This window comes from Coregonus clupeaformis, chromosome 25 (genome assembly GCF_020615455.1).
Source record: "Coregonus clupeaformis isolate EN_2021a chromosome 25, ASM2061545v1, whole genome shotgun sequence".
Taxonomy (NCBI): domain Eukaryota; kingdom Metazoa; phylum Chordata; class Actinopteri; order Salmoniformes; family Salmonidae; genus Coregonus; species Coregonus clupeaformis.
The window spans coordinates 21,083,741-21,109,362 of record NC_059216.1 but is presented as its reverse complement, the minus strand read 5'-3'; positions in this window follow the sequence as shown (position 1 = coordinate 21,109,362).

Genomic DNA, 25,622 nt, shown 5'->3' with positions numbered 1-25,622 from the left:
CTCAGTCTGTCCCACTCTCTCCTCTCTCTTTCTCTTTCTCTCTCTCTCCCTCCTCTCTCTCTCTCCCTCCTGTCTCTCTCTTTTTCTCTTCCTCCTCTCTCTCTTTCTCTTTTGATATCCCCAGTCCTTTCTAACCAAAATGAAATAGCACTGTAGCCTATACTCTAAATGCACTGAACACCTCACTTAGTTACCATTGTCTTATCTGTCAAAGCAACAATCTCTTAATTTTGCTATGTTTGGTACATTATGTGCACTTCACACTAACATAGGTCCTGCTGTCTGAGGCCTTAGTTCGGTATAGTACACTCTGACAGGGTTGAAACATAGTGGCTGTGTGATTCATGTTCCTGCTGTCTTCTAATTGAGGAGATAAGATCAGCTTGTGTATTAATGGAAAACAAATGACCTGACTGGAGGTATTACTGCTGCTATTCCGCAGGTAAAGCATGCCTCAGCCAGTGTCACTGCCTCAACCAAACCCTTAATCTTCCGTCATTAGAGCCAGAATGAAGTTATGTTTCCCATTCTCCTCTTCTCCTCTCATTTCTATGGTGGCCTTGTTTTTATTTTACCTTTATTTTAACAGGGAGTTAGAGACCAAGGTCTCTTTTACAGATGAGCCTGTATACACATCAAACACATCAATATACACTATACAGCAATATACACATCAATATACACATCAATTTACACATCACTATACACATCAATGTACACGTCAATATGCACGTCAATATACACGTCAATATATACATCAATATACACATCAATATACACATTAATATACACCTCAATGTACACATCGATACACGAAAAGCAAAACAAACAGTGTGTTAGAGGTCTGGGGCTTTATGCAGGCTATCTAAAGAGACAGTAGGAGTGCTGATCTATGATTAGTTTTGATCATAATGATTAAGAGTGCATGTACAGGGAGGACCTGATCCTAGATCAGCACTCCTACTCTGAGATGCTTTATGAACACGGACTCTTGTGTTGTGTAGGCTTTAGATGTGGCCTACAATATTGATTTGTGGTTTTTTGCACTGACTGCCCAATGACATAATTTAGGCGGCCGTAACAGTTATTAGAGTAAATGTTTATAGATGCACAGATTGCCTATTAAAGATTGGACTTGTTTGCTTTAATGTTCTGTTTGTGTATGTGCCATTTGTGAGAATGGTTGGCTGTGAGCCAGACAGCTAGCATTTGATAACTGGGGTACTTTTACACATATTTAAACCATGAACATTCAACAATGAGCCTCGAGCGCACAGCGACATAAACTGGATCTAGATAACTGGAGTGCCGCCAGGTGGTAATGGGAGGAACTGCATGTGGGAAAGCGCACAAGGATACACACACACACACTAACAAAACATATATTCACTGTTGCAATCTGAAATGGCTCTATGATGAGTGTCAGATTTTGAAAAGAGCCTGTCCGTCATTTCCCCCCACTACCTTTGAAACACGCTTTGTTCATCATAGGATCATACAGAGATGCCCTCATCATTTGAATATCACAAGGACAAGCCGCTCTGTCCAGCAAACTTCTAGATCTATAGGAGATTGACATTTTCATACCAGCAGAGTGAGTCATCTCTGTCACTTCTCTCTCTACTCTTTCTCCTCTCTCTGTCTGTCTGCCTGTCTGTCTGTCTGTCTGCCTGCCTGTCTGCCTGCCTGTCTGTCTGTCTGTCTGTCTCTCTCTCTCTCTCTCTCTCTCGCTCTCTCTCTCTCTCTCTCTCTCCCTCCTCTTTTCTATTCCTTCTCTTTCTCTCCTGCTGAAATTAAATATGTTAGACTTTACTCTGGTATTGTTATTCATTATATTGGTGTATGTACTCTGTTGTTGAGGGAGCTAGCACATAAGCATTTCACTGTACCTTTTATTCCTGCTGTGAACTGTGTACGTGATGTGATATTATTTGATATGATCTGTATTGTATGCCTGCTCTGCATTAGGATTAGGCACAGGTCTTGGTTGTAAAACTACTAACCAAAGCAGATAATCTGCTTGGCTACAAACACAGACCCTAGGTTTTTCACTATTGTCATTACCAGAAAGTGTTTCACTTTTTTCAAATATAATAAAGCAAAGTGTTTATGAAAAGGGCTAGAGGTGGATTTACAACTCCTCCATGGCTTTGTTGGGAGCCACTGGACCAAGAAGGAAGGAGTCTTTGCCCTCCTCACTTTCCACCCAAAAACCTGAATATTTTGCTCCCCTGCTTTTCCTTTAGAGGGCCTGAAGCCGAGGGAGGGGTAGAGGGAGGGAAGGAGAAAGAAGGGAAGAGGAAGAGTAGGGGTTCTCAGATCCTCATTTACCCTGTCAACCCTCCTTGCGTGGGATAGTGTTCAGGATCTATTGATCCCAACTCAGTGGAGCACTAATCCTGCAGACTTGATTGATTCCGACTGCTGTCTAGCCTCAGTGCATAGCACAATACTTCCTCTACACTACTTTCACTCCCTCTCTCCCCCCTCTCCTCCCCCAGCTTCTCATGAAGTATTGATACGCATGACGGGAGGCCCGGAGAGGTGAGGTTTGTGGTAGTGGTGATGGGGAAAGGGAGAGTCTAGATATTTAGTGTGTAAACATTGCAACAAGAAATACCTTGGGAGGTGACAAACATAGCAGCTAGGGCCTATGAGCGGCCTGTCAGGAGACAGGAGACAGGGCCCAGAGTGAGGTGTTCACGAGATGCCAGCCCAGCGGACCTTCCTTTTTTCCCCTTCTCTCTCCTTCTCTCTCCTTCTCTCTCTCCTTCTCTCTACTTCTCTCACTGCTTTTCTCACCTTTCTCCTTCTCTCTCTCCTTCTCTCTCCTTCTCTCTCATTCTCTCTCCCCTTCTGTAACCTCTCTCCTTATCTCTCCTTCTCTCTCCTTCTCTCTCCTTATCTCTCCTTCTCTCTCCTTCTTTCTCACCTTCTCTCTCCTTCTCGCTCCTTCTCTCCCCTTCTCTCCCCTTCTCTCTCCTTCTCTCTCACCTTCTCTCTCCTTTTCTCTCCTTTTCTCTCCTTCTCTCTCCTTCTCTCACCTCTCTCCTTCTCTCTCCTTCTCTCTCCTTCTCTCTCCTTCTCTCTCCCCTTCTCTCACCTCCTCTCTCCTTCTCTCTCATTCTCTCCCCTTCTCTCCCCTTCTCTCCCCTTCTCTCTCCTTCTCTCTCCCCTTCTCTCTACTTCTCCACCTCCTTCTCTCTCCTTCTCTCTCCTTCTATATCCTTCTCTCTCCTTCTCTCTCCCCTTCTCTCACCTTCTCTCTCATTCTCTATCCCCTTCTCTCTCCTTCTCTCACCTTCTCTCTCCTTCTCTCCCCTTCTCTCTCCTTCTCTCTCCTTCTTTCCCCCATTCTCTCACCTTCTCTCTCCTCCTTCTCTCTCCTTCTCTCCCCTTGTCTCCCCTTCTCTCACCTTCTCTCTCTCCTTCTCTCTCCTTCTCTCACCTTCTCTCTCCTTTTCTCTCCTTCTCTCTCCTTCTCTCACCTCTCTCCTTCTCTCTCCTTCTCTCTCCTTCTCTCTCCCCTTCTCTCACCTCCTCTCTCCTTCTCTCTCATTCTCTCCCCTTCTCTCCCCTTCTCTCTCCTTCTCTCTCCCCTTCTCTCTACTTCTCCACCTCCTTCTCTCTCCTTCTCTCTCCTTCTATATCCTTCTCTCTCCTTCTCTCTCCCCTTCTCTCACCTTCTCTCTCATTCTCTATCCCCTTCTCTCTCCTTGTCTCACCTTCTCTCTCCTTCTCTCCCCTTCTCTCTCCTTCTCTCTCCTTCTTTCCCCCCCTTCTCTCCTCCTTCTCTCTCCTTCTCTCCCCTTGTCTCCCCTTCTCTCACCTTCTCTCTCTCCTTCTCTCTCCTTCTCTCTCCTTCTATCTCTCTTTCTCTCTCCTTCTCTCTCCTTCTCTCTCCCCTTCTCTCTCCTTCTCTCTCCTTCTCTCTCCTTCTCTCTCCCCTTCTCTCTCCTTCTCTCTCCCCTTCTCTCCCCTTCTCTCCCCTTCTCTCTCCTTCTCTCTCTCCTTCTCTCTACTTCTCTCTCTCCTTCTCTCTCCCTCTCTCTCTTTCTCTCTCTCTCTCGTTGGAGTTCATGCTGGGAGTGAGTCGTGAAGCAGGAGTGATTGTGAGAGCGACTGGAATTATTTTCACTCTATTGGGTTTTGGTGTGTGTATGTATATATATTGATTAGTTTAGTTGTTTTAAGGTTATATTGTCTAACTATCACTAAGCACGTATAGAGGTGGTGGGATCGTTGAGGTTGTTTTTCGCGAGGGCACAACCAGCAGTTGGGGCTGGTTGCAATGGCCACTCGCGGAAGTCGGCGGCATGGAGTAAAGATTCAGTGGAAGAATGTAGCTTGGCAGTGGGTGCTATCATTGGGTATGATAGCATCAAATCAGCCTCAAGGATGAATAGCGCTGTAGTGATATTCTTAGATTCCATTGAAAAGGTGAATACGGGGGAGAGAAGGAGAGAGATTGCGACTGCCGTTGCTGAGGTGGTGCTGGAAAATGAAATTGGAGGTCAAGAGGAGATTGAAATAATGGAAAAGAAAGCAGCTGTTTTCAATGTACCGAGGAGTAAGAGGAAGAATTTAAGGAGTGGTGAAGGGTCTAATTCCAAGAGGAAGGTAGATATTGATAAATCAGTTGAAGATAAACAGGTTGTAGAGATGGTGGAGTTTTCTTCTGGGGAGGATAGCGAGAGTGAGTCATCTGATGCGTCACAACAAAATAGTGAGATAAATGGGCTGGAAGGGAGGTATGGGATTGAGAAGGTATGTCAATTTCTGAAGTTGACAAAAGGGAAGAAATATATGCAGGATTATAATGTAACATATTTTTTTCCTGAAAGTGAATTGTTTATTGAATCAGCAAAGTTTCTGATGTCAAAAATAACAGGGGGAGGTTTGACAAGCCCTGAAATTGCTAGACTCAAGAAAGTGGTCACGAGAGTGATAAGTGATTCTAAAGAAAATGAAAGAGTTCAGTGGCAGCCTTAACTGTAGAGAGGTGTGGTTTCTGGGTCTTCAGCTGTATTATTATGTTTTTCATCTATGAGCAGTTTTAAGATTTCTTCTTTAAACGTAAATGGGGCGAGAGATGTTAAGAAAAAGAGCCATAGTGTATGAGTTAATTAGGGGAAAGGGAAGTGACATACATTTTCTACAAGAAACGCATAGTAATTTGGAAAATGAAGTTATGTGGCAACAGGAGTGGGGGGGACAGTGGTGTGTAGTCATAAAAACTCAAAAAGTGGGGGTGTGGCCATCTTGTTCTCAAAAGGGTTTTTGCCTTTGTCATATGAGGTTGAAGAGGTAGTTGAGGGGAGGTTATTAAAAGTTAGAGCAAGGTATGAAAACATCACTATGTGTCTGATAAATGTATATGCCCCAGTGGTGGCAGTTGAGAGGGTATGTTTTTTAGAGACATTATCAAATACCATTGAGAAATGTAATAATGAAGATTATTTATTTATTGCTGGGGATTTTAACTGCACAGTCAGTGATGTAGATAGAAATCACAAAGAACCTCATATGACTATTTTAAAATTGCCTCATTGTAACACACATATTTGGCGGAGTCAACATGGAGGCACGAGACAGTACACCTGGGCACATGTGAGAGAGAACACCATCACTATGGCCAGGTTAGATAGGTTTTATTGTTTTGAGCATCAATCTCAGGTCTGTAAATCAAGTGTGATAACCCCAGTGGGATTTTCGGATCATTGTTTAATAACAGAGGTGGTGTACATTAACGGTGTAAAACCCAAAAGCGCATACCGGCATTTTAATATAACTTCATTGAGTGATGCTCACTTCAGGAAATGTTTTAGTTTCTTCTGGGAGAGGTGGAGGTCTCAAAAGGCCAGTTTTGTATCCCTTCAACAGTGGTGGGATATAGGGAAAATCCAGATTCAACAATTCTGTAATCAATACACGAGGAATGTCACCAAGGATATCACCAGATCAATGAAAGCCCTAGAGACTGAAATAGTGGAACTCATGACGTTGGTTGAGACCACAGGAGATCGAGGCCATACTCAGGCCCTCAAGAGGAAAAAAGCTGCATTGGCAGACCTGCTGGGTATCAGAGCACAGGGGGCATTGGTGAGAAGTTTCAGGGAATCTCTGAAATGGATGCCTCATCCAAATTTTTCTTTGGCTTACAGAAAAAGAATGGACAAAGAAGAATTATTGTCTCAAATCAACTTTTGGACAGGAGCTCACTAGCGCTAGAGAAATTAGAAAGAGGGCAGTAGAGTTCTATGCTGAGCTCTACAAGTGTGAGTACAAAGAGGATAAAACAGTGACACAGCAGTTCCTTGATGGGCTCCCACAGGTGGCTGCAGAAGCTCAGGTTGAGCTAGAGCAACCATTGTCTTTGCAGGAGCTATACACTGCATTAAAAGGCATGGAAAATGGAAGGGCACCAGGCATTGATGGGCTTCCCGTTGACTTTTTAAAGTCTTGTTGGGCTATGTTGGGAGAGGATTGGCTAGCAGTAGTTCATGATAGTTTAACCGGAGGGTTACTACCAATAAGCTTGCAGAAGGGCTGTCCTCACCCTACTGCCCAAAAAGGGTGACCCTAGGGAGGTGAAGAACTGGAGTCGGTGGCTTTATTGTGCACTGATTATAAGATCCTGTCAAAGGCTTTGTCCAACAGGCTGAGGGAGGTGATGGGGCAAATCATACGGACCAGTCCTACTGTGTTCCTGGCAGGCAGATAGGGGATAACATTTCTCTGATTCAGGATTTTTTGTACGTTTCTAGGGCTATTGGGTTGGATGCTGGTCTAATTTTAATTGATCAGGAAAAGGCATTTGACCGAGTTGAATATCAATACTTATGGCACACTTTTGAGGCGTTTGGTTCAAGCTCTGGTTTTATTGCCATGATAAAGGTGATATATGGTGACATTGAAAGTGTATTGAACGTTAACGGTGGTTTGAGTGCTCCTTTTAAAGTGTGTAGAGGTATTAGGCAGGGATGTTCTTTGTCGGGAATGTTACATGCCATTGCTATAGAGCCACTACTAAATAGAATTAGAAGTCGCATTGAAGGGGTGTACCTTTCAGAGGATATTCCTCCTATTCGTCTCTCAGCCTATGCTGATAATGTAGTTGTTTAAGTGAAAAATCAAGCGGAGGTGGATAGTTTGAGTCTAATGGTTGTTCGTTTTAGGGGAATATCCTCTGCAAAGGTAAATTGGGAAAAAAGTTGTGCTTTACAGATTGAAGAATGGTCTGGAGGGATCATGGCTTTGCCAGGGTGGCTGGAATGGTGTAAGGGAGATTTTAAGTATCTTGGAGTGTACCTAGGAGATGAGGGGACAATGGAAAACAATTTGATTGGGGTGGTTGAAATGGTGGAAGGGAGGATGAGGAGATGGCGTTGGTTGTTATCTCGTATGTCATATAAGGGGCGCACTATTATAGTTAACAATGTGATTGCCTCTGCACTGTGGCATCGGTTGTCAATTTTAGAGCCACCATCTGGCCTTCTGGCTAAGATACAGGCGATTATTGTAGATTTATTTTGGGATACATATCATTGGGTTCCACAAAGTGTTTTGTATTTGTCAAAAGAGGAGGGGGGACAAGGTCTTGTACATCTTGCTAGTAGGGCTGCTGCTTTCCAGTTTCAGTTTATTCAAAGGTTGCTTTATGGACCGGAAAATGTAGTTTGGAGAGGGGTGGCAGGTCTTGTATTACAGCAGGTTGGGGGATTAGGTTTAAAGAAGGCTTTATTTTTGGTTGATAGTAGCCAGATTTCTAGGGAGGGAGTACCTCCGTTTTACAGAGGCCTTCTTGGGGTGTGGAGCATAATGAAGGTGTCCAGACGAACTTCAGCGGAGTCAGTGCATTGGCTGTTGGAGGAACCTCTGGTGTATGGGGCAAGACTGGATTGTACAACTGCAGCTGTTCCACATTTCTCCAAGATTCTGGTGAAGGGCAAAATCATCACCTTAATGGATGGAAGACGGGTGGCTGAACATTTGGGGGTGAGGTCGGAAAGTATTGTCGGACAACTGCTGGGAAGCTGCAGGAAGGCTCTGTCAGCAGAAGAGTGGGGTATGCTGAATAGTCACAAGAAGAAGGTACAAGATAAAAACGTCTCATTTCCAAGACTAGGGATTACACACAATATGCCAGAGTCAGAAAGAAAGGTGTTATTATTGAATTTGAGAGGGTTTGAAGAGGTGAGTTTGGATGAGGTGAATGGGAAAGACTTATATAGGGGGTGTGTCAAGGTGTTGAATAAGGATACATTGAAAAATAGAAAAGACACTCCATGGAGGGAAAAATTGGACATTGATGACAAGGTAAAGCCAGCATGGAGAGCACTGTACAAGCCACCGTTACAAAAGGGTACTGGGGATATGCAATGAAGGGTTTTGCATGGCATCATTGCAGTTAATGCTTTTGTACCTGTTATTAACTAAGATGTTGGAGATGGATGTCCTTTTTGTGATATAAGAGAAACAATTTTACACTGTTTTATGGAGTGTGAGAGGATAAAACCTCTCTTGGAAATGCTGGCGTCTTTGTTTAAAGCTGTAGGGGAGATTTTCAATAACACTGTTTATATTTTGGGGTTTCAATATAGTAAGCAACAGAAAAGAAAATGTCAACTGTTACATTTTATTATGGGACAAACTAAGATGTCAATTTTTCTGAGTAGGAAACATAAGGAATGACATTTGTTGTTTCATTTCTGAAAAGGCAGTGTGCCAATATTTGAGTTAACACTTGAGTATAAAATCAAAGTTTTATAAAAACTCAAAAACTCCTTCTCTATCCTTCTCTCACCTTCTCTCTCATTCTCTCTTCTTCTCTCCCCTTCTCTCTCCTTCTCTCCCCTTCTCTCTCCTTCTCTCTCTCCTTCACTCTCTCCTTCTAACTCCTTCTCTCTCCTTCACTCCCCTTCTCTCAACTTTTCTCTCCTTCTCTCCCCTTCTCTCTCCTTCTCTCTCCTTTTCACCCCTTCTCTCACCATCTCTCCCCTTCTCTCCCCTTCTCTCTCCTTCAATCTTCTTCTCTATCCTTCTCTCTCCTCCTCTCTCCTTCTCCCTCCTTCTCTCTCCTTATCTCTCTGTCTCTATCCTTCTCTCTCCTTCTCTCCATTATCTCCCCTTCTCTCACTTTCTCTATCCTTCTCTCTCTACTTCTCTCTACTCCTCTCTCTACTTCTCTCTACTTCTCTCCCCTTCTCTCCATTATCTCCCCTTCTCTCACTTTCTCTATCCTTCTTTCTCTACTTCTCTCTACTTCTCTCTCCTTCTCTCTCCTTCTCTCCCCTTCTCTCCCTTCTCTCCCCTTCTCTCACTTTCTCAATCCTTCTCTCTCTACTTCTCTCTACTTCTCTCTCTCCTTCTCTCTCCTTCTATCTCATTCTCTCGATTTCTCTCTCTTTCTCTCTCCTTCTCTCTCCATCTCTCTCCTTCTCTCTCCTTCTCTCTCTCCTTCTCTCCCCTTCTCTCAACTTCTCTCTCCTTGTCTCTCCTTCTCTCCTCTTCTATCTCTCCTTCTCTCTCCTTCTCTATTCTTCTCTCTCCTTTTCACTCCTTCTCTCACCATCTCTCCTCTTCTCTCCCCTTCTCTCTCCTTCAACCTCCTTCTCTATCCTTCTCTCTCCTTCTCTCTCCTTCTCTCTCCTTCTCTCTCCTTCTCTCACCTTCTCTCCCATTCTTTCTCCTTCTCTCTTCTTCTCTTTCCTTCTCTCTATTTCTCTCTCCTTCTCTCCCCTTCTCTCTCCTTCTTTCCCCTTTTAATTTTCTCACTTTTAGAAACACTGATTCGGCACTTAGGAGTTGGTTGGTGTGTCAACTGACTAACTGACTGACTTACTGACTGGTCAGTGTGGGAGCGTTTGAGAGTTTTCTAGTCATCAACGATTTGAGGTCCATAGCAGTTTTGCTTCAGTAAGACTTTGTATAAGAGTTTTGCTTCAGTAACCTATTTCCCATGAGGCATATACTGTACCATTTATAACACTTGAGCATCTAGTTTGTTTGGGATTGAAATCATTAGTCAACACTGTTGCTTCAACCCTTAGCCTACAAATTCTGCGCTCCCTTAATATAATACCAAAATCCCCATCAAAATCTGTCTGTTTAAGTTAGAGATACAGTATCTCCTTCTGTCTCATTCTCTTTCCTTCTCTCTCCTTCTCTCTCCTTCTCTCTCCCCTTCTCTCACCTTCTCCCTCCTTCTCTCCCCTTCTCTCACCTTCTCTCTCCTTCTCTCTCTTTCTCCCACCTTCTATCTTTCCATCTCTCTCCTTCTCTCACCTTCTCTCGCCTTCATAACCTACTCTCTCTCCTTCTCTCCCTCCTTCTCTCTCCTTATCTCTCTGTCTCTATCCTTCTCTCTCATTCTCTCCATTCTCTCCCCTTCTCTCACTTTCTCTATTCTTCTCTCTCTACTTCTCTCTACTTCTTTCTCTACTTCTCTCTACTTCTCTCTCCTTCTCTCTCCTTCTCTCCCCTTCTCTCCCTTCTCTCCCCTTCTCTCACTTTCTCAATCCTTCTCTCTCTACTTCTCTCTACTTCTCTCTCTCCTTCTCTCTCCTTCTCTCTCCTTCTATCTCATTCTCTTGATTTCTCTCTCTTTCTCTCTCCTTCTCTCTCCATCTCTCTCCTTCTCTCTCCTTCTCTCTCTCCTTCTCTCCCCTTCTCTCAACTTCTCTCTCCTTGTCTCTCCTTCTCTCCTCTTCTCTCCCCTTTTCTCATCTTCTCTCTCCTTCTCTCTCTCCTTGTCTCTCCTTCTCTCCTCTTCTCTCCCCTGTTCTCATCTTCTCTCTCCTTCTCTCTCTCATTCTCTCTCCTTCTCTCTCCTTCTCTCTCATTCTCCCCCCTTCTCTCTCCTTCTCTCCCCTTCTCTCTCTACTTCTCTCTACTTCTCTCTCCTTCTCTCTCCTTCTCTCCCCTTCTCTCCCTTCTCTCCCCTTCTCTCACTTTCTCAATCCTTCTCTCTCTACTTCTCTCTACTTCTCTCTCTCCTTCTCTCCTTCTCTCTCCTTCTATCTCATTCTCTCTCTTTCTCTCTCTTTCTCTCTCCTTCTCTCTCCATCTCTCTCCTTCTCTCTCCTTCTCTCTCTCCTTCTCTCCCCTTCTCTCAACTTCTCTCTCCTTGTCTCTCCTTCTCTCCTCTTCTCTCCCCTTTTCTCATCTTCTCTCTCCTTCTCACTCTCATTCTCTCTCCTTCACTCTCCTTCTCTCTCATTCTCTCCCCTTCTCTCTCCTTCTCTCCCCTTCTCTCCCCTTCTCTCTCTCCTTCTCTCTCCTTCTCTATCCTTCTCTCTCCTTCAATCTCCTTCTCTATCCTTCTCTCTCCTTCTCTCTCCTTCTCTCTCATTCTCTCCCTTTCTCTCACCTTCTCTCCCCTTCTTTCTCCTTCTCTCTTCTTCTCTTTCCTTCTCTCTATTTCTCTCTCCTTCTCTCCCCTTCTCTCTCCTTCTTTCCCCTTTTAATTTTCTCACTTTAAGAAACACTGATTCGGCACTTAGGAGTTGGTTGGTGTGTCAACTGACTAACTGACTGACTTACTGACTGGTCAGTGTGGGAGCGTTTGAGAGTTTTCTAGTCATCAACGATTTGGGGTCCATAGCAGTTTTGCTTCAGTAAGACTTTGTATAAGAGTTTTGCTTCAGTAACCTATTTCCCATGAGGCATATACTGTACCATTTATAACACTAGAGCATCTAGTTTGTTTGGGATTGAAATCATTAGTCAACACTGTTGCTTCAACCCTTAGCCTACAAATTCTGTGCTCCCTTAATATAATACCAAAATCCCCATCAAAATCTGTCTGTTTAAGTTAGAGATACAGTATCTGTTTTTTTGCATGGGCTGAGTCTCAATCCAGCACATCCGCCGATATCACCCTTTCGCATCTGCGGTGAAAGGTGGCAGAGCTTGGGCGGTGTTTGTCAGACCATGAGACATACCGAAAATCGTTCTTCTCACAAAAATGTAAAATTAAAAAAAACATCTGTAACGTCCGAACGATTTGGCTGACAAAAGTATTATGACCACTCCATTGAAAGATGAGACTCTCACGAGTACCCACAAGCCTCACAAGACCAGTCTGAAGTCGGTACAGCCTCTTCTGCCAACTTCTGTCTGTAGCATCCGAATGGTTTGGGCTACACTAATACACACGTTTTGGGCTACACACTCTGTGGACAGTTGAGACTCTCACGAACACCATGGTGCTTTCCTTCTTGCTCTGGGACACCTACAACCCTCACCAGTTCAAAAAATTAATGGAAGTATACAGTGAGGGAAAAAAGTATTTGATCCCCTGCTAATTTTGTACGTTTGCCCACTGACAAAGAAATGATCAGTCTATAATTTTAATGGTAGGTTTATTTGAACAGTGAGAGACAGAATAACAACAAAAAAATCCAGAAAAACGCATGTAAATTTTTTTATAAATTTATTTGCATTTTAATGAGGGAAATAAGTATTTGACCCCCTCTCAATCAGAAAGATTTCTGGCTCCCAGGTGTCTTTTATTCAGGTAATGAGCTGAGATCTCAGCTTGTTACCTGTATAAAAGACACCTGTCCACAGAAGCAATCAATCAGATTCCAAACTCTCCACCATGGCCAAGACCAAAGAGCTCTCCAAGGATGTCAGGGACAAGATTGTAGACCTACACAAGGCTGGAATGGGCTACAAGACCATCGCCAAGCAGCTTGGTGAGAAGGTGACAACAGTTGGTGCGATTATTCGCAAATGGAAGAAACACAAAAGAACTGTCAATCTCCCTCGGCCTGGGGCTCCATGCAAAATCTCACCTCGTGGAGCTGCAATGATCATGAGAACGGTGGGGAATCAGCCCAGAACTACACGGGAGGATCTTGTCAATGATCTCAAGGCAGCTGGGACCATAGTCACCAAGAAAACATTTGGTAACACACTACGCCGTGAAGGACTGAAATCCTGCAGCGCCCGCAAGGTCCCCCTGCTCAAGAAAGCACATACAGTGGGGAAAAAAGTACAAATTGAGAGAGAAAATATCCAGAAAATCACATTGTAGGATTTTTAATGAATATATTTGCAAATTATGGTGGAAAATAAGTATTTGGTCACCTACAAACAAGCAAGATTTCTGGCTCTCACAGACCTGTAACTTCTTCTTTAAGAGGCTCCTCTGTCCTCCACTCGTTACCTGTATTAATGGCACCTGTTTGAACTTGTTATCAGTATAAAAGACACCTGTCCACAACCTCAAACAGTCACACTCCAAACTCCACTATGGCCAAGACCAAAGAGCTGTCAAAGGACACCAGAAACAAAATGGTAGACCTGCACCAGGCTGGGAAGACTGAATCTGCAATAGGCAAGCAGCTTGGTTTGAAGAAATCAACAGTGGGAGCAATTATTAGGAAATGGAAGACATACAAGACCACTGATAATCTCCCTCGATCTGGGGATCCACGCAAGATCTCACCCCGTGGGGTCAAAATGATCACAAGAATGGTGAGCAAAAATCCCAGAACCACACAGGGGGACCTAGTGAATGACCTGCAGAGAGCTGGGACCAAAGTAACAAAGCCTACCATCAGTAACACACTACGCCGCCTGGGACTCAAATCCTGCAGTGCCAGACGTGTCCCCCTGCTTAAGCCAGTATATGTCCAGGCCCGTCTGAAGTTTGCTAGAGTGCATTTGGATGATCAAGAAGAGGATTGGGAGAATGTCATATGGTCAGATGAAACCAAAATATAACTTTTTGGTAAAAACTCAACTCGTCGTGTTTGGAGGACAAATAATGCTGAGTTGCATCCAAAGAACACCATATCCACTGTGAAGCATTGGGGTGGAAACATCATGCTTTGGGGCTGTTTTTCTGCAAAGGGACCAGGACGACTGATCCGTGTAAAGGAAAGAATGAATGGGGCCATGTATTGTGAGATTTTGAGTGAAAACCTCCTTCCATCAGCAAGGGCATTAAAGATGAAACGTGGCTGGGTCTTTCAGCATGACAATGATCCCAAACACACCGCCCGGGCAACGAAGGAGTGGCTTCGTAAGAAGCATTTCAAGGTCCTGGAGTGGCCTAGCCAGTCTCCAGATCTCAACCCCATAGAAAATCTTTGGAGGGAGTTGAAAGTCTGTGTTGCCCAGCGACAGCCCAAAAACATCACTGCTCTAAAGGAGATCTGCAGATAGTTTAGTGCCTAAAATAAGGAGATAAATAGTTTCCTGATCTTTTTTCTTATAGCTCTCAGATATAGGACAGACACTTCAGAACAAACTTTCTTTAGATATTTTTGGGGACTATCTTTTGTTCCATGTTGTGATTCTGTAATTCAATGCGTTTCTATTGGCTAATAGCAGGAATGCCAAATTCAATGTTTCATCCAGTAATATTAGTATGTTTTTTTTTATACCTTAAGGGGTCTTAAATTCAAAATCAAATAGGTAAATTATCCTTGGTATGTCCATCTCAAAACAATTCCACGTTAGCTTAGAATCCCCCCCCCCGGCTTAGACAGGGCGTAGACTCTAGAGGGTTAAGTATACATTGCTTTCGTGCCACCACTACAGTGGCTTGCGAAAGTATTCACCCCCCTTGGCATTTTTCCTATTTTGTTGCCTTACAACCTGGAATTAAAATTGATTTTTTGGGGGTTTGTATCATTTGATTTACACAACATGCCTACCACTTTGAAGATGCAAAATAATTTTTATTGTGAAACAAACAAGAAATAAGACAAAAAAACAGAAAACATGAGCGTGCATAACTATTCACCCCCCCAAAGTCAATACTTTGTAGAGCCACCTTTTGCAGCAATTACAGCTGCAAGTCTCTTGGGGTATGTCTGTATAAGCTTGGCCCATCTAGCCACTGGGATTTTTGCCCATTCTTCAAGGAAAAACTGCTCCAGCTCCTTCAAGCTCGATGGGTTCCGCTGGTGTACGGCAATCTTTAAGTCTTACCACAGATTCTCAATTGGATTGAGGTCTGGGATTTGACTAGGCCATTCCAAGACATTTAAATGTTTCCCCTTAAACCACTCGAGTGTTGCTTTAGCAGTATGCTTAGGGTCATTGTCCTGCTGGAAGGTGAACCTCCGTCCCAGTCTCAAATCTCTGGAAGACTGAAACAGGTTTCCCTCAATAATTTCCCTGTATTTAGCGCCATCCATCATTCCTTCAATCATGACCAGTTTCCCAGTCCCTGCCGATGAAAAACATCCCCACAGCATGATGCTTTCACCACCATGCTTCACTGTGAGGATGGTGTTCTCGGGGTGATGAGAGGTGTTGGGTTTGCGCCAGACATAGCGTTTTCCTTGATGGCCAAAAAGCTCAATTGTAGTCTCCTCTGAGCAGAGTACCTTCTTCCATATGTTTGGGGAGTCTCACACATGGCTTTTGGCGAACACAAAACGTGTTTGCTTATTTTTTTCTTTAAACAATGGCTTTTTTCCGGCCACTTATCTTTGGTCTCTTTGTTGCCTCTCTGGTTAATGCCCTCCTTGCCTGGTCCATGAGTTTTGGTGGGCGGCCCTCTCTTGGCAGGTTTGTTGTGGTGCCATATTCTTTCCATTTTTTAATAATGGATTTAATGGTGCTCCGTGGGATGTTCAAAGTTTTGGATATTTTGTTATAACCCAACCCTGATCTGTACTTCTCCACAACTTTGTCTCTGACCTGTTTGGAGAGCTCCTTGGTCTTCATGGTGCCGCTTGCTTGGTGGTTCCCCTTCCTTAGTGGTGTTGCAGACTCTGGGGCCTTTCAGAACATGTGTATATGTACTGAGATCATGTGACATATCATTTTACACTTAGATTGCACACAGGTGGACTTTATTTTAACTAATTATGTGACTTCCGAAGGTAATTGGTTGCACCAGATCTTATTTAGGGGCTTCATAGCAAAGGGGGTGAAAACATATGCACGCACGACTTTTCCATAAGTTATATATTTTTTTTCACTTCACCAATTTGGACTATTTTGTGTATGTCCATTACATGAAATCCCAATAAATATCCATTTAAATTACAGGTTGTAATGCAACAAAATAGGAAAAACACCAAGGGGGATGAATAGGTTTGCAAGGCACTGTATATTGTTTGCGTATTACTCCATAATAAGTTTCCCCTCCACCAATCTCCTATCAGAAGCTATAGGAAGGCTTCGGGTTTGGAACTGAACTGTATCGTCTGCACAACGCGCAAGAGATGGATCCCCTATGCTATCAGCAGGCACGAGAGGACCAAGTTGATCAAATGGGGGATCGAGTGTGTTTAAGAACTTTATTATAAGTCCACCTAAGCACATAATGCAGGGAGAGGGAAATCTGTTTGCACACGTTTTCTTTAATCGGCTTTGCGTCATCGATAACAATGTGTACCTATTTATCTGTGTTTGTGTAATGGCCGCTGCAGGTCTGTCACTGTGGGGCCCACTATGGGACCTCTGGGTGGTACAGAGGCCTTTCAGGGGCCCCTCTTTTCACTGAGCTGACAGCTGCAGTGGGGGCCGGCTAAATCCTGTCTATTCTCCCTGGCACTGCCCCGTGCCAGGAATGGGGCTCTGTGCAGTGCAGGCTGAGCCCTGCCACACACTGCAGAGGGGGGTAGAGGGGGGCATGGGCACCGCCCGGCTGGGTATTCACTCTCACCCAACAAACGCACTGGGCTGGAGCACAGCAACCTGACACACAGATACAGACAGACAGGGTTGGGTAGATGCGGTTAAGGAAGGCACAGTGAACATTTATTAATTCCAGGTCGATATTGAAATGAAAACTGTTATTTAATTAACTTAGCCTAGACCAGGTTAACTAAAGGTTTAAAAAACCAACCTGGTCTCAGAGCAAAACGTTTTATATGTTACTAAAATCCACTCCACTCCATTTAGTATGATATGTTTCATTACGTTAGGTTACAATACATTGGCCTACCAATGTAATAGTGGTCGAACAATATAATATGAATTGTAGGACTTATAGTATGTTACGAATAACAATTCGTATTATATGTTAAGAATTGCAATTTGACATAATGCCATGAATTTGCAATGCATATGATATGTTACGAATTCCAATTTGTTGTTGCTAATGTTAGCTAGGTGGCTAGGTAGCTAATGCTAACGTTAGCTAGGTTGCTAACATTAGTTAGCTAACATGCTAAGATAACATGATAAGTAGTAGAAAGTAGTTGCAAAGTTGCTAATTAGTTAAAGCTGTTCATGATGAGATTCAAACAAGCAACCTTTGTGATGCTAGACATTCACATTATATGCCGACCCATCCACCCCAACACCCTCCTTTTGTTTTTGCCTCAAGTAACCTACTGTCTTATCGAATGCATATCGTACTAAACGGGTCAAATAATGTAACCTAATGTAATATACCATACTAAATGGATTGTCATGGATTTTAGTATGATATAATACGTTTTGCTCTGAGACCAAGTTGTAAAAAAAAATTCTGGCATATGTAGACTACTGATATGCACCAAAAGTGTATACAGGTGCAGTATTGAAGGTATCACAAGTACTCAGTACATGGAAATAAGAATGAAAATGATGATCACACCCTTCCCTATTTGTCCTATTGATGTACTGCTCCAAAGTATGATTGGACCTGAATTTTGCTAATGCAGACAGATTTACATGTACCATTTAAATGGTGGCATTGCTTATGACTGTGCTTCTGAGACTTGTACTTAAACCAGCTCGATTATTCCAAACACATATTTAATTTCACTTGGTTGATGGTCCCATATGGTAAGATGTTTCATTTTCAATACAGAATCCCAGATATAATGACGCTCAATTAAAAAGCAATATGCAATGACTTTCCGTGATCATTAAGGTTTTTTTTCTCTACATATGAACACCCTGCTACCACAGCCACAGGAAGAAGTTTGGGGGTGGGGGTGCTGATATCGGTCTACTAATAGAGGACTAGTAAAGGCCCAGTGCACTGCTTTTGCGATTTAAAAAAAACAAAATGTATTTGAGTGTTTACCAGAATTTGTAACGTGAGTCTGATAATTATCTGTACAAAACAGTTAATCTGATAATAGTTGTGGAATATGAAAATACTTGGTTGATATATGTTTTCCAGTATCTTGAAATGCTTATTTCTCTGTGAAAACTGAAATAGTCCATTCATTCCTTATTCATATTAGTAGATGCTCTTATCAAGAGCAATTTACGGTAGTAAGTGCATACATTTTCCCCGTGGGTTCAAACCCACAATCCAAGCATTGCAAACACCATGCTCTACCAGCTGAGCCACATCATATCATCACAAACCACTTGATGGGGAAAAAAAAAAAGGAAAATATATTTTAAAAAATATATATATATATACAGTGGGGGAAAAAAAGTATTTAGTCAGCCACCAATTGTGCAAGTTATCCCACTTAAAAAGATGAGAAAGGCCTGTAATTCTCATCATAGGTACACGTCAACTATGACAGACAAAATGAGGAAAATAAATCCAGAAAATCACATTGTAGGATTTTTAATGAATTTATTTGCAAATTATGGTGGAAAATAAGTATTTGGTCAATAACAAAAGTTTCTCAATACTTTGTTATATACCCTTTGTTGGCAATGACACAGGTCAAACGTTTTCTGTAAGTCTTCACAAGGTTTTCACACACTGTTGCTAGTATTTTGGCCCATTCCTCCATGCAGATCTCCTCTAGAGCAGTGATGTTTTGGGGCTGTTGCTGGGCAACACAGACTTTCAACTCCCTCCAAAGATTTTCTATGGGGTTGAGATCTGGAGACTGGCTAGGCCACTCCAGGACCTTGAAATGCTTCTTACGAAGCCACTCCTTCGTTGCCCGGGCGGTGTGTTTGGGATCATTGTCATGCTGAAAGACCCAGCCACGTTTCATCTTCAATGCCCTTGCTGATGGAAGGAGGTTTTAACTCAGCATTATTTGTCCTCCAAACACGACGAGTTGAGTTTTTACCAAAAAGATATATTTTGCTTTCATCTGACCATATGACATTCTCCTAATCCTCTTCTGGATCATCCAAATGCACTCTAGCAAACTTCAGATGGGCCTGGACATGTACTGGCTTAAGCAGGGGGACACGTCTGGCACTGCAGGATTTGAGTCCCTGGCGGCATAGTGTGTTACTGATGGTAGGCTTTGTTACTTTGGTCCCAGCTCTCTGCAGGTCATTCACTAGGTCCCCCTGTGTGGTTCTGGGATTTTTGCTCACCGTTCTTGTGATCATTTTGACCCCACGGGGTGAGATCTTGCGTGGATCCCCAGATCGAGGGAGATTATCAGTGGTCTTGTAAGTCTTCCATTTCCTAATAATTGCTCCCACAGTTGATTTCTTCAAACCAAGCTGCTTACCTATTGCAGATTCAGTCTTCCCAGCCTGGTGCAGGTCTACAATTTTGTTTCTGGTGTCCTTTGACAGCTCTTTGGTCTTGGCCATAGTGGAGTTTGGAGTGTGACTGTTTGAGGTTGTGGACAGGTGTCTTTTATACTGATAACAAGTTCAAACAGGTGCCATTAATACAGGTAACGAGTGGAGGACAGAGGAGCCTCTTAAAGAAGAAGTTACAGGTCTGTGAGAGCCAGAAATCTTGCTTGTTTGTAGGTGACCAAATACTTATTTTCCACCATAATTTGCAAATAAATTCTTTAAAAATCCTACAATGTGATTTTCTGGATTTTATTTCTCAATTTGTCTGTCATAGTTGACGTGTACCTATGATGAAAATTACAGGCCTGTCTCATCTTTTTAAGTGGGATAACTTGCACAATTGGTGGCTGACTAAATAATTTTTTTCCCCACTGTATATATATATATATATATATATATATATATATATATATATATATATATATATATATATATATATATATATATATATTTAAAATAATTTACAGTACCAGTCAAATGTTTGGACACACCTACTCATTCAAGGGTTTTTCTTTATTTTTACTATTTTCTACATTGTAAACTAAACTATGAAATAACACATATGGAATCATGTAGTAACCAAAAAAGTGTTAAACAAATCAAAATATATTTTATATTTGAGATTCATCAAATAGCCACCATTTGCCTTGATGACAGCTTTGCACACTCTGAGCAAGGCACTTAACTCTAATTCCTCCTGTAAGTTGCTTTGCATAAGAGTGTCTGTAAAATGAGATCTGCACAAAACTCCCATTTACTTCAATGCATGATTTACACAAAAGTTTGAGTTCCTCTCTCATTTCTGAAGTTAGGATTTGGCCCTAAATGACTGAAACACCCTCCCTCCCAGGCCCCAGCTGTGTGTCTAGCTGTCTGTACTCAGTTTGATAGGCAGCTCTGTCTATTTTCTCATGTAATTACATTGACAGCAAACCTGAGAAAGTAAGTCATAAAAATACATGTATCTATTTTTCACTGCCCTTCTCTCTATGTTCTCTTTTTTCCTCTATCCCTCTCTTTCTCTTTCCCACTCTCTCACTCCCCCTCTTCTTCTCTTCCATACGCTTTTAGCAGGCCCTTCACTGGGGGAATTCCATTGGGGGGAATTTCCCTCGCATTACTCTGTTGGCATATGCCTTTACAGTGTTCATTGTCAAGGATGACAGTATTGGTCATGGGACCACATAGGCCTTGAATGGTAACACGTTAAAGCAACTCTTCTTTTTTCATTGTAGTTCACTCAGTGTACACACCATAACCTGTGCTATATGCACAGGATAAACATAGACGCATAACCCTGAGAGACAATGCAATAAGGTACAGTATGATCATGGTACAATGATGGGCACATGTTAAGGCTTGCCAGCAATGAGACATGAGGTGAATGTAAAATCATTCAAGGAAATCTGTCTCACCAAAGGTTTCTGCAGAATCTTTGTTTACACAACTACTGCCTATACACACTCTGCAAACTGGTAGACACTACTTGTTAGGGGAGTCAACCTGCTATTTTGCAGTTCTGAAAACCAATCTGCAGTTTTATTTCACAATGTAAAAAGGGGTTCGTTGTGGTCCGATGAATCAAGCCTGTTTGAATAAAATAAACAGTAAAACGTCTGGTTTGCTCTCTCTTTTTTACGCCAGTCAGTCAGTGTGCTCTATTACTCCTCAGTGATTGGTAACAAAGCCCAACACATCAACTGATTTCCCAGCCTTCACTTGCAAAAATGATCTGCAGATGGATAGGCAACATATAGTTCGCTTGCACCGGGGACCTTAGGCAAAGGTGTGGATTGGCCTGTGTTATGTTCTTCCACAGCTGAAGGAGCCTGTTAAGCACTGATTTATTTGGCTTTGGCATCTGCTACATTTGCATGGGGGTTCAAGCAGACCTGTTAAGGAGAACACCCAACTCCCCGGTGGCCCGCAAACTAGATTCGCTACGCTAATTCCACCCGCCTCGCCCCACAGAATTGTAAAACGTTTCCCCTCTTAAACGAGGTAATTGTTAAGCATGCGTTAAAAAGGAAGGGTAAACAGGACAGCCTTGTCTTGTCCAGGCACAGTCATTTCTGATGGCTGCACACAGGGACAAAGTAATGTCAAAATTACACGAGGATCATTGTGTTTTTTATGCAATCTCTGTGGACAGTTTCCTTGCTATGTTTTCCCTCTACCACCTCATATTCCCCACTGCCGCCTGTGCACTTGCATCTGTAATCAGAATGTTACCTTCTTGGTTGCTGTGCCTTTGTTGCCTGGCACTGCGGCTCCCCGGCTGTTCAGGGGGCTTGCTGGGGGCTGCTGGGGGCTTAGCGCCACACTGGGTTTCAATGGGAGCCCACACCACCGCCAGTGCTTATCTCCCCCCATGCAGGAGAGCAGTGGCATCGAGCCGGTGGCTTATTAGAGAGGCAGGGAATGTATCCCAGCATCCCTCTCATATGTGCCTTCTCACTCTGGGCCAATGGCTGCATGAAAGCTTTAAAACCTCCTATAAAGTGAGATGAACTTCCTGTTGGTAATGTCTTCATTATGGCTCTGTGGCTGTGGCCATTATGTCAGAGCATAAGGATAATAATCATAAAATGAAAGGCCAGGAGGACCATTCAGCATCAAAGGATTGCACTACTAATGTGCACCAATTACGTGCAATCACATACAATCTTACTTCCTCCATTTTCTGTTTTCCCCTTTCACTTACCACTGTAATTTCCCAGACCTTTGTCCATGCACAGCAGTAGCCACAGGACACCGGCTCACTTTTTTATTTAATCATCGAAGCTTGTAGCAGAGTGTGCAGAAGCGTAATATAAGGCTGGGTATTTGAATTCAGTGTTTAAAAAAGGAGGGAGAATGTCATTGATTTATAACCACCATGAAAGGGCTCTTATTAACACAGCCATACTCAAGCATAGTATTGGATAACCATTAGCTCTCCCTGGGGATGGGGATGACGTGCAAGGCCAAAGTAAAACACTGCATATAAATGGCATTCAAGTGAGTTGGTTTTAGGAAACATACACAGGATTTATTTGGTTGATGACCAGAATCTATCCACAGGGTGGCAGATAGCCTAGCAGAAGAGCATTGGGCTAGTAACCGAAATGTTGCTGGTTTGGATCACCGAGCCGACAAGGTGACAAATCTGTTGATGTGCCCTTGAGCAAGGCACTTAACCGTACGTCGCTCTGGATAAGACGTAAATGTAATTTAAAAAATGTATGAAGCTCATTATTGATCTTATCAAACTAGTACATGGACATTCATTAGTACTTCTGCATTCAGTACGTATTATTATACATTTTCACTCAAAACAAGAAATACAAAATTCCAACACTAATGCACTGTAAGGGGGCTTCCTAAGTATTGTTTCAGGAGACGTAAGCATACCGGTGACTTATCCTCTTGTCTAAACCACTGTATCCACTGTATACTATCCCTAGTCCACTCAAATACCCACATGCTGAATGGGTCTGGAAAATGAGATGGAATGACGTGAAACACTGAAACACTCATCTCTGCTAGATTTGTGACTGTCAGTGAATGTGGATCTCACATGTGTCCAATTATCTGTGTTTTGTTTATCATGAATTCTCCCTCTTTACTCCCTTTGTTTTGTCAGTATGTATACACTGTTTAAACTAATGCCTCGCAGACTGATTGCACTCGCATGCTGGCTTAAAGAGAGCCATCTCCTAATCACTGGCTGCCTCCAACTGTTGTTTTTAGGCATTAGCTGGTGTTTGGAATGAAGGACAGCGCTCCAGTTGCCCACTTTGATAGATTGATATGATCAGTGGGCCTCCTGGTGCTTGGCTGCGGGAGTTGATGACGGCTTTGTTTTGTGTGTGTGTGTGTGTGTGCACACGTGTGAGTGAGTGAATGTGTGTATATGTCTTTGAGTGTGTCTTTGAATTGTTGAATGTGCGTCGACCATGCGTGCCTGCATGCATGTTTATGTGTGAATGAGTGGTGCGTTTGTATCTTTGTGTGTGTGTTAGTTTTACACCCACCTGCGCTGGCTGCTGGGGTACTGGCTGAGGAGGGCTGTCAGAGCAGAAACAGATGTGTTCAGCTGGATCTCCGTGGAGGTGGTTGGTGGTGGTGGACAGGGGGGCCATCTGTGCCCGCGTTGCATCCAGGTTTTCAGCTCTTCCAGCGGGCTGGAGAGCTGCCAGTCCGTCCATGTGCCCAGTCCCGGGGTGTGGTCGGGGCCGAGCAGTGGCACTCCTAATCCATTCGGAGCAGATGAGACTGAGAAATCTGGCCCTGGCCCAGGCTGATGAAGAAGAAAAGAAGGGAAGAAGGGAAGGAAAGGAAGAAGGAAAGAAGGAAAGAATGGAAGAAGGAAAGAAGGGAAGAAAGGAAGAAGGAAAGAAGGGAAGAAGGGAAGAAGGAAAGAAGGAAAGAATGGAAGAAGGGAAGAAGGGAAGAAGGAAAGAAGGAAAGAAGGAAAGAAGGGAAGAAGGGAAGAAGGGAAGAAGGAAAGAAGGAAAGAATGGAAGAAGGAAAGAAGGAAAGAAGGGAAGAAGGAAAGAAGGAAAGAATGGAAGAAGGGAAGAAGGAAAGAAGGGAAGAAGGGAAGAAGGAAAGAATGGAAGAAGGGAAGAAGGGAAGAAGGAAAGAAGGAAAGAAGGAAAGAAGGGAAGAAGGAAAGAAGGAAAGAAGGAAAGAAGGAAAGAAGGAAAGAAGGGAAGAAGGAAAGAAGGGAAGAAGCCCCCTACTGGAGCTGCTCTAACAGGCGCTCTCATCCTCTCAACTGTTGCGAAGCGATTGGTGGTTAGCGGGATAATCCAGCGGCATGGGTGCTCCAGATAGCTTCCTATACACTCCAGATAGCTGCCTGGGTCTCCAGATAGCTGCCTGGAGGCTCCAGATAGCTGCTTGGGCGCGCAGATGCAAAAAAGTATACTCATAACAACACAATGAGCATCTTTAGCTATTGCCGCAGGGCTTAAATAACGAGCCAAATCTCAACCAAGTTATGTTGTCATCTTTCGGTGGTTCAATGGAATCTACAAGCCGCAATATCTTGGCATCAAAGCCTAGCAGTGTTATAGGACAATATAGCTTGAGCATGCTTATTATAAAAATAACGTTAACTCTGTAATATGTTTTCTCATCACAACAAAGCTAAAGCGTTTTGGAAATGTTTTTTTTTGCTTTTTTTCAATCTCAATTTTTTGTTTTTTATTAAATTCTTTTTTAGGTGGTAGATCAGCTTTAATATATATATATATATGTGTATGTTTTTTTTGTTTTTTTTTGGGGGTATATCAGCTTAATATTGTAGATAGATTGCAACTTCCATCAATGTAATTGTCTGCATCACATCCAATCACTCATGTTTTTATATATATATATATATATATATATATATATATATATTGTGACGTCACGAGAGGCTACACAGCTTTCAGCGGGATTGCTCAAGTAGTGCAAGGAGACAAGGTTCAAACAAAACAAGGATTTTATTATAGGTCTTGGGAAATTAACGAAAATATAACAAAATTCTGTTCTCTTGTGGCTCTTTAAGGGTTAACAGTTCAGGGATGTCTCTTCCACATCCAAAGTCATAATTCTCACTCGCTCAGATAACTTTTCCCCAGCCTTACTGTAGTCCACGTTGCAGCTAGTGGCCAACCCAGCAAAAAGTCCTTCCAAATGTCTCTCACGTATTTCCACAGGTGCATATATCCAAAGGTGAGTATTTCCCAAAGGTAAGTATCTCCAAATCCTTATATTCCTCATGGAAGTGGACGTGCAGCACTCTTGTCCTCCAGAGAGCCCAGCTTGGAGACTGTGTCTCTTCCCTTCCCAAACCTTCAGCTCATCAGCTCCTCATTTGTTTCAGCTGCGTGGGAAGATTGGCCATAGAGGGTTGGAGTTCCCGACCATACCAGCAGATGGAGCCATAGCTGTCTGGGTTTGCAGCCACCTCAGGGGGATGTAACGTCCCTCCAGGACACAGCCTCTCGTGACATCACACATCCCCCTCCTCGGGACCGACGTCCTCGTCGGGTAAAGGCAGCGAAGAAGGCATCACGCCGGGAGAGGGCGTCCGCATTGCCGTGGTGCTTGCCAGACTGCTCTCTCTTCAACTCCTCCAACTCTAGGACCAGGGACTCAGCCTCCTGTTGTCTCTCCTTGAGTTTCTTACTGAACGCATCAGCCTTGGTTTTAGCAGAGTTTAG